Source organism: Elephas maximus, chromosome 6, assembly GCF_024166365.1.
Source record: "Elephas maximus indicus isolate mEleMax1 chromosome 6, mEleMax1 primary haplotype, whole genome shotgun sequence".
Classification (NCBI taxonomy): domain Eukaryota; kingdom Metazoa; phylum Chordata; class Mammalia; order Proboscidea; family Elephantidae; genus Elephas; species Elephas maximus.
This window is the reverse complement of record NC_064824.1, coordinates 126,700,584-126,713,642: the sequence shown is the minus strand read 5'-3', so window position 1 is coordinate 126,713,642 and position 13,059 is coordinate 126,700,584. Positions and strand designations below refer to the sequence as shown.

The 13,059-nt window shown below is 38.1% G+C and overlaps 1 long non-coding RNA gene across 1 annotated transcript; it reads left to right on the top strand.

The window, feature by feature from the left end:
- Nucleotides 1–1,736: 1,736 nt before the first annotated feature.
- LOC126078471 (uncharacterized) lies at nucleotides 1,737–9,928 on the top strand. Its single transcript, XR_007518047.1, has 3 exons — nucleotides 1,737–1,760; nucleotides 3,899–3,957; nucleotides 9,879–9,928. It is a non-coding gene; the product is annotated as an uncharacterized LOC126078471 (long non-coding RNA).
- The last annotated feature ends 3,131 nt before the right edge of the window (nucleotides 9,929–13,059 follow it).

Below are 13,059 nucleotides of genomic sequence, written 5' to 3'. Positions count from 1 at the left end.
CTAGTCAGGCAATACTTCTACCAGTCTTGCACTGAATTTGGCTTCTTTTTCACCACGGATTCGAAGAACCAGCCCTTCACTGGGTTGCCTCTCAGGTAAAGATTCTGTTTTGACTTCTGTTTGTTACCAGAAACCATGATTGCAGGTTTTTTTCTTTTCTTTTTTTTTTCCCACACTTAAATTGATCAAATAGGCTAATTTAGGGTTGATAAAACAAGGTAGAAATATTTTGAATGAAAGTTGGAGAAACCAAAAATAATTCCAATAAGATATGTAGAACCAAATCTCAGATTTCCAAATCTTACTTAACTAGTAGCTGCCACGAAACACTCTATAGGTTTTATACAATGAATAAGAATAACAAACTAGTAGCTTCAGTCTCACTTGCTGGCATTGGAAGGTCATTTTATCTAATACTTTTTAACCAAGAATGTACTTTTTGTGTTTATTGAAAATTCCAGTTAAAGGATATGGGTGAAAGCAAAGTTACAACTAAGGAAAGCAAGTTCTCCATCTCTTTTGAATTTTGGTTAGTGAAGGTTTGCTAGTTGTATGAAGAAAGACAGATAAGCCTTAGTAAACTTTATTTTCATTATTTTGTGATCTTTTGTTTATATTTACTGGGTTTGTAGAGCAAGATATGATTCCTGACACGAAGCCTATATTTTCTCTTATCAAAGTCCAAGGCTCAAATTCCCTAATGAGGAAAGGAGCTAGGACTTAGTCTATGTCAAGTGCATTAAATGAACCAGAATTTTTAAGAGTGATGTCTATGGTAAAGTTACCTGCATTGGGGTAAACACGTACTGTAGCCTCATTTCTTTTGGTGTCTATTCCACCAGTGCAGAGAGAAGGCCAACTACATTTTCAGCCCTTTGTTCTCTTGCATATCACTTTTGATCCTAGGATCCTAGGACACAGGAGGAGATATCTTCCTTTTCATTGGTTCCTTTCTTTAGTCTCTCTTTGATGTTCTAAACCCTCAGGCTAGAACAGCTAGAACTGGGTGGGTTCCAGTAGCTCTGGGGCCTGCCTCTCTCCTTTGGAGGTAGTCTCTCACTTTCACTGCATCTGTAGTCTTTTCTTTATCAGGCTGGCAGGCTATGCATTCAGTTTCTTCCTTCCACAGCGGTTACTAATCCAAGTTCAAGTATGGACTTGGGAAGGCAAAGAACAGGGTTTTCTGCTTTTTTGTTTTGAAGCCCAGGGTGGAGTCCGGAAAACAGCAGCCTGTGGTTTCTATAGTCTCCTCCCTAAGATGGTATATTGAGTTGACCAAGGGTCCGATAACAAGTACTTTGTTGGCCACATTCCTCTGTATTTACGAAATCAATGACCTCATAGAAGGAAAGGCTGGACTCGGACAGATAGCTAGACAGCTAGCTAGATGAATAGATACATTTCCTTCTTTAGCTATTTTAAGTAACTCAGATTCTCAGGGGAAAACAAAACAACTAAATAAATAACACTACGCTCTTCCCATAGATGGCTTTCCTACATTCCTCAACCCTGATCTCCAGCACCTAAAATTTTGTCTCATTTTCTTTGCAGTTATTTTGTTCAACAATGTTCTGATTTATTTGGCCCTAAATTCAATAATGATTCACTGAACACGGGTGTTATGTCCACCAATGCGTACTATGGTGGCTTCAATGTGACGGGAAGCAAAATCATCTTTCCCAATGGTTCCTTTGATCCTTGGCACCCTCTGGGAATTACAAAGGATATCAGTAAAGATTTGCCTGCTGTCTTCATTAAAGGTAACACAATGTGAATAGTCAAAGACCTCTAAATAGGATGAAATATGTCAGCATGTCATAATAAATGAAGGAGGCTAAAGTGGTTCAGTGGTTGAATTCTTGCCTTTATTGTGGGAAAACAGGTTTGGATTCCCTGACAATACACTTTATGAACAGCTACTTCCAGTCTGTCATTAGAGGCTTGTGTGTATCATGATGTACATGTTTCAATGGAGCTTCCAGATTAAAATGATCTCCTTATAGAAATCAGCCAATGAATGCCCTAGAGATCACAATGGTTTGCTCTGCAACCAATCACAGGAATAGCTCAAGACCAGGAAGCATTTAGTTCTGTTGTGTATGGGGTTTCCATGAGTTTGGGAGAGCCTTGATTACAGCTATCAATAAACTTAATAAATTGCTTTTGATGTTGTTAGTGACAAAAACAATTATTCTAAGCAGGTAATAAGTAGGTCATTTAGTCTTCACTAGGTTTTAGTATTTCGACTTCTGGCTGGCATCCAAATAGAACACATTAAAAAGTGCTAAGTAGCATGGACATCTAATGTGCCTATAAAATTAACCATTTGAGTACTATTCTCCTTTTTCTTTTTTTTGTTATATAAGAAGTGTATGTGGTTTCATATAATCAAGTGACATGAGATCATTTTCTTTTGTGAATGTAATTGCTCATTAAAACAAGTTGTTTTGTCTAAGGGCTCTGAACACTAGATAAATCAATGTTCACAAGCACAACAGCTTTGGTTCTAAGATTAGTAACGTTACTAGGATCACACCATTTTCAATGCGACCCATTTTACCAGCCGAAGTTACTGAAATTAGTTTTAACATAATCCCAATAATCTCTATATAGTATTGGATAAAATATGTATTTTCACTGCAAATTAAAATTCACTGTTTATTATGCTAATGTGACATTTAGCGAAGACTTCACCTTGATTTTCAACTTAAACGACCTCAAAATTTAATATGAGAATGATTAAAAATGTCATTGGATTTAGTGGCCTTGACCTCTCTCATTGAGTGTTATTCTGGATGAGTCAGTAGAAGTAAGGATAAAGCACATTGAAATAGAGGAGGTGAAGAAACAAACAGCAAGCTTAAACACCTTGACTGTGAGAAGTGGAAGAGAAAAAAAAATAGCTGCTGTTGAATGGAATAGGATTAAGGAGAAAGATGTCACACTAAAGGGAAGTCAAGAAAGGAAAGGGCTCGGCAAGACTTGGAGGACCTACCTTCAAAGGTGGCTCTGCTGTAAATGGAGCAAATAGCTTAAGTATGAGGGAAAACACAGTAGGTTTATAGTCTTAGTGGCAGGAATTTGAGAAAATTGCTGGGTTGGAGTTACCATTCTTACAATTATCCAACCCAAATCAGAAACACTGTCAAATTCCTGCTACCTGGATCTTAAACTTCTCTGTATCTTCTCCTGGAATAATTCAAAAGACATCTAAACAGTATCCTTCATCTATTCTCTCTCCAGCTAATCCGAAATTTCTCTCATTCACATTGTGTGTGTATGCATGAGTGTATGTGATAGTGTGTATGAAGCTAGTAGTCAATTTGTGCCCGAAAGTCTATCTTATAAGAAGGTGGACGAGGTCATTTTGCTTTTGTAATGAAAACAGAAAGTACTATCGCTATGGTATCTCCCAGAGATGAGATTCTAACATAAATTCTTGGTGGGGAGGGTAATGCCTTATCCAAAGTTCCTAATTGTTTTGCTCCTTTTGGCTTGGTGACTACAAATTCAGTAACAAGACAGTCTCATGCCTGTTCTTCTTATTGTAAAGAGGACACAGCATAAATGTGATCCCAACAGGGACAAGACTGATAGATGGCTCTTGCCCTTTTCTTACCTCTGCATAGATATCAAGGATGAGATCACAACTTAATGGAAAATTGCAGTTCTTTTAGAGATTAATTAAAATGTCAAGGAGATAGTTGGGAGAATATTTTCAATCCCTTAATGAAGACAAATGAGAAGAAACATGATTTAAGCAAACTTTTATTTCATGAGAGCAGGTCAGGAGCTTTAAGGTTTAAAGGGTCAGTGTTTTTCTGGGTTGCTTCCAGGAACATCAGACTTCAGGAGGTTTTCTAGTTTTCTGATGGTATCCTTGCCCTTTCCCCACCAGGACGTATCAGACAACGTTCAGATCTAAGGCACAATCCCATGGATATACCCAGGCAGAAGGTACTCAATATTGCTGTGACATGGGAACATACAATTCCTGCATACTTGCTTTCACGCCATTTCTTTCATATTCAAGAGTAGGTGATGTAAAATGCCGTAATGGAAATCATGAAGTTGGTCTTGAAATAAAATATGTTATGTATTACACATTACATAAGTTAATCACAAACTTTATGGCTAGTTGCCATTGATTAGGCTCCAATTCATAACAATGCCATGTACAAAAGAAGCATTATGATTACTGGCATGCTTGAGTGTAGTGTTGTCTTCCAATCTAGGGGACTCATCTTCCAGTACTATATCAGACAATAACTCTATTGTGATCCATAGAGATTTCATTGGCTACTTTTTAGAAATAGATCATCAGTCCTTTCATTCTTGTCATACTCTGGAAGCTCCATTGAAACCTGTCCTGCATGGGTGACCCTGCTAGTATTATAAATATCTGTGGCATAACTTCCAGAGTCTTAATAACATGCAAGCCACCACAGTATGACAAACCAACTCACACGTGGTGGATTCACAAATTATAGGGCTATATTATTCAATAAGATGGTAAGTATAAAATATTTACTATAGAGCCTGACATGTAAAAATCGCTTACTGATTCGTAACTCTGAGGGAGAATACTTAAATAACTTGGAATAGGCAACCACAGTATACCAAGGGCACTAACAACCTTTCTTACGCATAGAATTATTTTACCAAATGAACACAAATCTTTTGTATTCTACTTCTGAATTAATTGTTAACCCTACTTATTTTTGAATGAACCTAATTTCATTTTTATCTAAACCAAAAACAAAACAAACCCATTGCTATCAAGTCGATTCTGACTTATAGCAACCATACGGGACAGAGTAAAACTGCCCTAGAGAGTTTTCAAAGCTGTAAATCTTTATGGAACCAGACTGTCACATCTTTCATCCATGGTGCCACTAGTAGTTCAAACCTCCGACCACTTGTTTAACAGCCGTTCACTTTAATCACTGTACCACCAGGGCTAGTTTATTCCAGTGCTATTTAATAAGAGCATAATTTGAACTATACATTTGAAGAACATATAAAATTTTCAAGTAAATACAAACACACACACACAGAAATGAAGTTAACTTTGAGAATATTTTTTTAGCACAATATATACAAAATATTTTCTTTTCAATATATAATTAATGTAAGAGGATAGGTGACATGATTTTTACATTTTTTATATGAAGCACTGAAAATCCAGGGTGTATCTTACTTAAGGCACATGTCAATTTGGATGAGCCATATTTCAAGTAATCTATACCCACACTTGGACTATATGAAGAATGGGGCATAAGGATTGGAGAAAGACTCATTAACAAACTGCGATGTGTAGATGATACAACCTTGCTTGCTGAAAGTGAAGAAAATTTGAAGCATTTACTGATAAAGATCAAAGACCACAGCCTTCTGCATGGACTATACCTCAACATAAATAAAACTCACAATTGGACCAATAAGCAACATCCTGACAAGTGGAGTAAAGTTAGAGGTTGTGTAGAATTTCACTACGCTTTGATCCATTATCACCATCCAAAGTTGTAGAAGTCAAGAAATCAAATGGTGTATTGGATTGGGCAAATCTACCGCAAAATCTCTCTAAAGTGTCAAAAAGCATAGCTTTCTTTTTAAGGACTAAGGCTTGTCTGATCCAAGCTAGGGTGTTTTAAATTGCCTCTTATACATGTGAAAGCTGGACAATGAATAAGGAAGACTTAAGAAGAATCCCTGCCTTTGAATTACGTTGTTGTCAAATAGTGTTGAATATACCTTGGAGTGCCAGAAGAATGAGCAAATCTGTCTTGGAGAAGTATAGCCAGAATTCTTATTAGGAGCGAATATGGTGGGACTTTGTCTTACATACTTTGGACATGTTATCAGGAGGGACCAGTCTGTAGAGAAGGACATCATTCTTGGTAGAGGGTCAGCAAAAGAGAGGATGACCCTTCGCAAGATGAACTGACACAGTGTCTGCAACAGTAGGCTAAAACATTACAACAGTTGTGAAGATGGGGCAGGAAGGGGCAGTGTTGCTTTCTGTTGTACATAGAGTCACCATGAGTCAAAACTTTGTCAGCGACATGTAACAACAACAAGATAGCCTCATGTAGCTCATGGTGGCTACCATATTGAACGCTGCAGGTCACACTTTACATATGTAATCTCATTATATCCTCCTTACAATCAAGGGTAATTGTTAACACATTTCACATTTTGCAGATGAGAAAATAGACCATAAATATAATAAAGCTGTTGTCATCTAGTTGATCCCAACTCCTTATCACCCCAAGTGTGTCAGAGTAGAACTATGCTCCATAGACTTTTAAATCACTGATTTATTTCGGAGAGATAGTCAGGCCTTTCTTCTGAGGCAACTCTGGGTGAGTTTGAACCTCCAACCTTTCTGATGTTACCACCAAAGTACTCACACAAAACTTAAGACAACCAGGCTAAAACTCCCAGTGTTAAAAGTGGTAGGACCAGTATTCAAAGCCAAGGAGTCTCACTGCAAGTTTTGTCCTTTAAACATTGTGCCACCCACCTTCCAAGTTTTTTGGAGATAGAAGTTCTTATGACTTCAAAAAGACCTCAAAAGCCTGAGAAAGCTATTGCAAATCCTTATTTTTCACAGAACTTAGTAAGACGGAGTGCTCAAATTCATTCATTTAAAAGTATTTATGGAAGGTCTACTTGTGTCAGATGCTGAGCTGGACATTAGGGGGATAAGGGTGCACAGAGTCACTGCTCCCGAGCTACTAATCATACGTGTGAGACAGATATTGATCAAGTAACTACACAGAAAGCTTTCCCGGGTCACAGATATCTAGACAGAATTGAGAAAGCAAAGGGGAAGTTTAGGATTCACCCTCTAGGAGTCAATCTCCCTGATCGCTGTGACTGGATCCTATTCATTTTTGAATCCATGGAGCCTACTCTACGGCTGATATTCAGAGATTATGTGCTGAATGAAAAGTTATAAAATTATAAAAACAAAGTTAAGAGAACCCAGCAAGAAGTTCAAAGTCTTACCTTCAGGTTCTTCACATTAGCAAAAAAAAAAAAAAAAAAAAAGCCACTTATTTATAACTAGAGGAGAATTTGAAATACGGAAACAAATTTTGTAGATAAATATGCCTTTTCCACTTCACTTCCATTTTCACATCTCTTATTATCCCATTTCTAATTGGTCTTGTATTCACTTAGTGTTTTGTGCTCATTGAAAACACTAAGTTTTATGACCCATTATGTTAGATAATAAAATCAAGTTGGTATAATAACCTACTTTTTCTTTTGAACTCCATTATGTATTCTTGGATATTCATGCTTTCAGTATGCATCAGAACTACCATTTCATATTTTGTCATGTTCAAATTTGACTATTGGTCAAAATTAAATGCTCTAAGTCAGTTAAGGCAACTCAATGATCGAGAATCATAATTTTTATTTAGGTGGGAGGAGGAACAAAGTGGGGATACAGTTGTAAAGGTAAGACAGCAGTAGCTACACATGTCAGCCTGGAGAAAAGGATAGGTTGTTACTTTTGTTGTATAAAAGTAGCCAGTTCTGGCTTCCAATCATGTCGACCCCGGGTGTTTCAGAGTACTGCTGTGGGCCATAGGGTTTTTAACGGCTGTGATCTTCTGTACATATATGGCCATTTCTTTCCTCCAAGGCATTTCTGGGTGGATTTGAACGGCCAATCTCTCAGTTAGCAGCCCAGTACTTAACAGTTTGCATCACCCAGGACTCCTATGGTTGCAGGATGTCATTGTTTTTGTCTATGCTCACATGTGATTACTGTGTGTCTTATTTCTACCTGATCTCATCACAGTCATGGTGTTAGCTCATCTTAACTTGAAATTCGGTGAAATTGTGTATGTTTATAGGAAACTCCATAGTTTGTAACCATCTGTCAGTCGTGATGGGCTTTGCTTATTTCTCTACAGACAGAAGTCTTATCTTTCCTACCCTGTTTTCTCTCCAAACTGTTAGGGAGCCATCTCTATTAATTCCTTGTTCATCTTTCTGGTTTTTTTTTTTTTTTCAAATCAGAATGAAAAAAAAAATAAGCTCACTGCTGACAATTTGATTCCAACTCATATTGACCTTTAGGGCAGAGTAGGAATTCTTCAAAATGTTTTCAAGGCTAAAATCTTTATGGAAGCAGACTGCACATCATTTTCCAGCAGAATGGCTGGTGGTTTCAAACTTCCCACATTTGGTTAGCAGCCAAGTGCTTTAACCATGATGCCACCAGGGATTCTGCTTCTGGCAAATATAATCATATATATTCTTATCACTTTGCAAAAAAAAGGTAGCATAATATATACGGTATCCGACACCTTCCCTGTTTCTCTTACCAATATACACTGGAGATCTTTCCATCTGAGTACATAGAAGTCTTTCTTATTGTTTTTTCAATGGGTGAATAGTACTCCACTATCTGGAGGTGCCATAGTTATTACATAATTTTAGTTTCCTAAAAGAAAACAAGCAGTTCTGGTGGTGCAATGGTTAAACACTCAGCTGCTAACCAAAAGTCTCACATTCAAACCCACCAGTCGCTCTGCAGGCAAAGATGTGGTTGTCTGTTTGTTTAAGATTACAGCCTTGGAAACCCTATGGGGCAGTTCTACTCTTTCCAAAAGGATTACAATTAATCGGAATCGACTTGACAGCAAGGAATATTTGGGTAGTAGCAAATACATCTCGCCCCTAAAATAAATAATGCCTGAAGGATGGATGCTTGGAATCCCTGAATGGTGCACATGGTTACGTGTTTAACTACTAACTGAAAGGTTGGTGGTGCCTCAGAAGAAAGGCCTGGTCATCTGCTTTCCAAAGATCATGCCATTGAAAACCTTATGGAGCACAGTTCTACTCTGAAACATATGGGGTCACCATGAGTTGGACTCTAAGGCAAATATTTTGTTCCATTTCGTTATGTTTTCGTTTTGGTTGGATGCTTATTTGTAAACCCTGAGCTCACATTTGACAGCTTTTGCTACATAATTCAGCGTGTGACAGACCTTCTGGTGATCTGGGTCCAATCCTTAGCAATTTTCTTGACAAGCCACTTAAACTCTCTGAGATGTAGTTTCCACATCTGCAAAAGTAAGGGTTTGACAAATATTTAAGTCCCCATCAAATTTTGTCTGTTTCATCTTATACTTACATGTTATATGTTTATCAATCCATTCTTCTTAAGGAAAAAAAAAAAAAAAAAGCACTGATTTTTTAGTATCTGCTGATTTCCATGGTGTAAATACTCCCATCAAGACCAATTTCAAGCTTTCTGTGTAACAGCCAGCTTGCAGAATGTCTGAATATTGAACAACTGATTCTTGGAGCTGCACACTGCAACTGCAGTAGACCGCTGGGAGAAGTTTCTAAAAGGAGACTCACTGAGATTCAGACAGTGTAACTTCCTCAGGTGGAACTTAAGTTACATTACATTTGAATTGAACAAAAAGGAAACTAAAAGCATTATTCTCTAAATCTACTACCTTAATCATTCCCAGACACATTCATTAATTTGTAGCACAAGAGGATTACATAGACTTCAACAGTAACTCACTTGAATAAATATCATATATTTACTAATCTACAAAAAAGCTTACTCCTTGGATTCAAAGCCCATTATATGAGTAAACTAATTCTCTTTCTTAATTATGGCTGCACATTTTAATCACCTTTTAACCAGCTTTTGAAAGTTACTGATACCCATCCCCACCCCAGACTAATTAAATTAGAACCTCTGAAGGATGGGGGTCAGGTATTGGTTTCTTTGAGCAGGTTTCAAAGCGGTTCTAACATGTAGCTGGGGGTTAAGGACACTTGGTCCTTGGATGCTTGGTATGTAAGTGTTCTGACATTTATCTTTTCCTTTTTAGGTGCAGTACATTGTGCAGATATATACAAACAAAAGGATACTGATTCAGCTGAACTAATTCAAGCACGAGAAAAAATCTTCCGAATTCTACAAAAATGGCTGAAACAATAGATCTCTCTGAAAAATAAGAGCAACAGAACCTGAAATCTGGACTCCCACTTTATCGCTCAAATGTAAAATGTCCTGCAAGGCTGAAATTAGAGCAATCCCTCTCTGTAGGATTTAAGTTGGTTCTGATTTCATAGAAGGCCATCTCGTTCCTCCTTTCTTGGTGACCTTGAGAAGGAGTAGATCATCCAGCACACAAGAAATAATTACCCTGGAGTACCAGGTGCAAACATTCAGTTGGTTGCCATGGGGATGGAAGCTATACAATCTATGTTTTGCAGAACAATTTCTTTCATCCACACTTATTCTTTTCAATAAAGGCTATTAATAACATGCAAATATAAATGTTTTGATTAATTTTAGGTACCGAGTTAAAAGAGTATCCAGGGGCCATAGTCTTGAGGTTTCTCCAGTCTATGTCACACTAGTAAGTCTCTTTGTGTGTGTATGTGTGTGTGTGTACGTGTGTGTGTGTGTATGTGTGTGAGAGTTAGAACTTTCTTCTGCATTTTTCTCCCGCTCTGTTCAGGATCCTCTATTGTGATCCCTGGTGGTATCCGGGCACCACCAAGTTCTGCTGGGCTCAGTCTGGTGGAGGCTGTGGTACTTGTGGTCCACTAGTCCTTTGGACTAATCTTTCCCTTGTGCCACTGATTTTCTTCACTATCCTTTGCTCCAGATGGAATGAGACCAGTGGAGTATCTTAGATGGCTGCTCACAGGCTTTTAAGACCCCAGATGCTACTTACCAAAATAGAATTTAGAACAATTTTTTTTTATATAAATTATGTTATGCTAATTGAGTTAGATCCCTGAGACCATGATCCTCAGCCCTCAGCCCAGTAACTCAGTCCCTCAGGGAGTTTCGATGTCTCTATGGAGCTTCCATGACCTTGTGTTGATTAAGCTGTTCTGGCTTCCCCAGTGTTGTGTATTATACTTCACCAAAGGTGCCACTTATCTATTTTCTATTTACCAAAACCAAGATCAAACCCAGTGCCATCAAGTCAATTCCAACTCATAGCGACCCTATAGGACAGGACAGAACTGCCTTATAGAGTTTCAAGGAGTGCCTGGAGGATTTGAACTGCAAATCCTTTGGTTAGCAGCAGTAGCAATTAACCACTACACCACCAGGGTTTCCATTTTCTATTTAGTGAGATGTTATTGATCTCAGTATTTGAGTAGCTCTTTAGTTACTCCATACAATTGAAGTTTAGTTATTAGTATTATTAATGTGTTAATATTGGTTTCTTAGTTTGGTGAACGTATCATTGGATATTAACATTAGGGGGAACTATATGAGGAGTCTCCTGCATGTCTGTCAGTTTGTCTACTGTGAGGGCTTGCATGGTGCTGTGATGCTGGAAGCAGTGCCCCCAGTGTTTGGTTCCTCATAACCATAGAAGTTCCTCTAATCCACCACTTTAGTAAGTCTGGCCTGTTTTATTTTTATTTTTTTTAAGAATTAGAAATTTCTTCTACAATTTTCTCCCCTTCTATTTGGAAACATCTATTGCATCCCTGGTCAGAATGGTCAGCAGTGGTAGCTGGGCACCATTTAAGTATTCTGTTCTCTGAGAGATGAGGCCCTGGTTTGTGTAGGCAATTAATCCTGTAGACTAGTTTCTCCTTTAATTTTAGCTGTCATCTTTCTCTTTTCTCCAGACAAATAGAGACCAGTAGTTGTATCTTAGATGGCCACTCACAAGCTTTTAATATCCCAGAAGCTATTTACCATACTGGGATGTAGGCCATAAACTTCATGAACCATGTTGTGCTCATGTATCGAGTTGGCCCAGGAGAGTAAAGTCCTAAAATTCAAACCAGTAAATCAATCCTGCAAGGTGTTTGGCTATGTATGGGAGGTATATGCGGCTGTGCCCCCATGTTCTGTAATATATGTATTAATCTACGTGGAGAACACACAAACATATTTTTATCTATGCCTAGCATTACCAAGAAAACCAAACCCATTGTCACTGAGTCAATTCCAACTCACTTCAACCTTATAGGACAAAGTATAACTGCCTCAAAAAGTTTCAAGGAGCAGCTGGTGCATTCAAACTGCAGATCTCTTGGTTAGCATCCAAATGCTTAAACAATGTGCCACGAGGGTTCCCTGGATGCCTGCAGATACAGCTAAATATGCACACGTATATACAGACATATATCTTGCTATATATATATATGGATATAAATTCTACCTGTGTAACCACTTGTGGCCCAACGCTATGGCTGCTAACTAATAGGTTGGCCATTCAAATCCACCAGCCACTTTGGAAACCCTATGGAACAGTTCCTGTCTGTCCTATAGGGTTGTTATGATTCAGAATCAACTTGACAGCAATGGGTTTGTTTCTGGTTTTTTTGGTTTGATGTAACCCCTTACATATATATATTTTGGTTGTTAAAGCTGTTGTTGCCAAATCGTATATGTTACAGCATTTACTGATAAGGCCCCTTAATTTTGTGTATTTCTTATTGCAATCATTTACCTTGATTAAGTTGTGCATACATAACACACATTCTGAATTGCCTTTCCCATCACCAAAAATAACAGGTGTCTTCGAATTTTGTTCAGCATTTCCCTCTAGCTCTGTCCGGGATTCTCTATTGTGATCCCTTCCAGAGCACTTGGTAGTGATAACCTAGCACTATCTAGTTGTTCTGGGCTCAGTCTGGTAAAGGTTGTGGTAGTTGTGGTCCGTTAGTCTTTTAGACTAATTTTTCCCTTGTGTTTGGTCTTCTTCATATTCCTTAGCTTCAGCAGGGATGGGACCAGTAGATGTACATTAGATGCTGCTCGCAGAATTTAAGATGTCACTCGTTACTGGCCACTGTCAGAAGTAGAATATTTTCCTTATAGACTATGTTATGCCCACTGAATTAGTCCCACATCACACTTTTAACTGAAGTCACCCTAGTGGTTCACTTTTCAGACAAAAATAAGACATGAGTATAGGGCCAACATTAACACATATGAGGGATGTGCTTCATAGTTCAAACATGTATAACAGACTAATGGGCACATCAGCCAAAAAACAAAGATAAGAAGGCATGAAAGGACAGGAA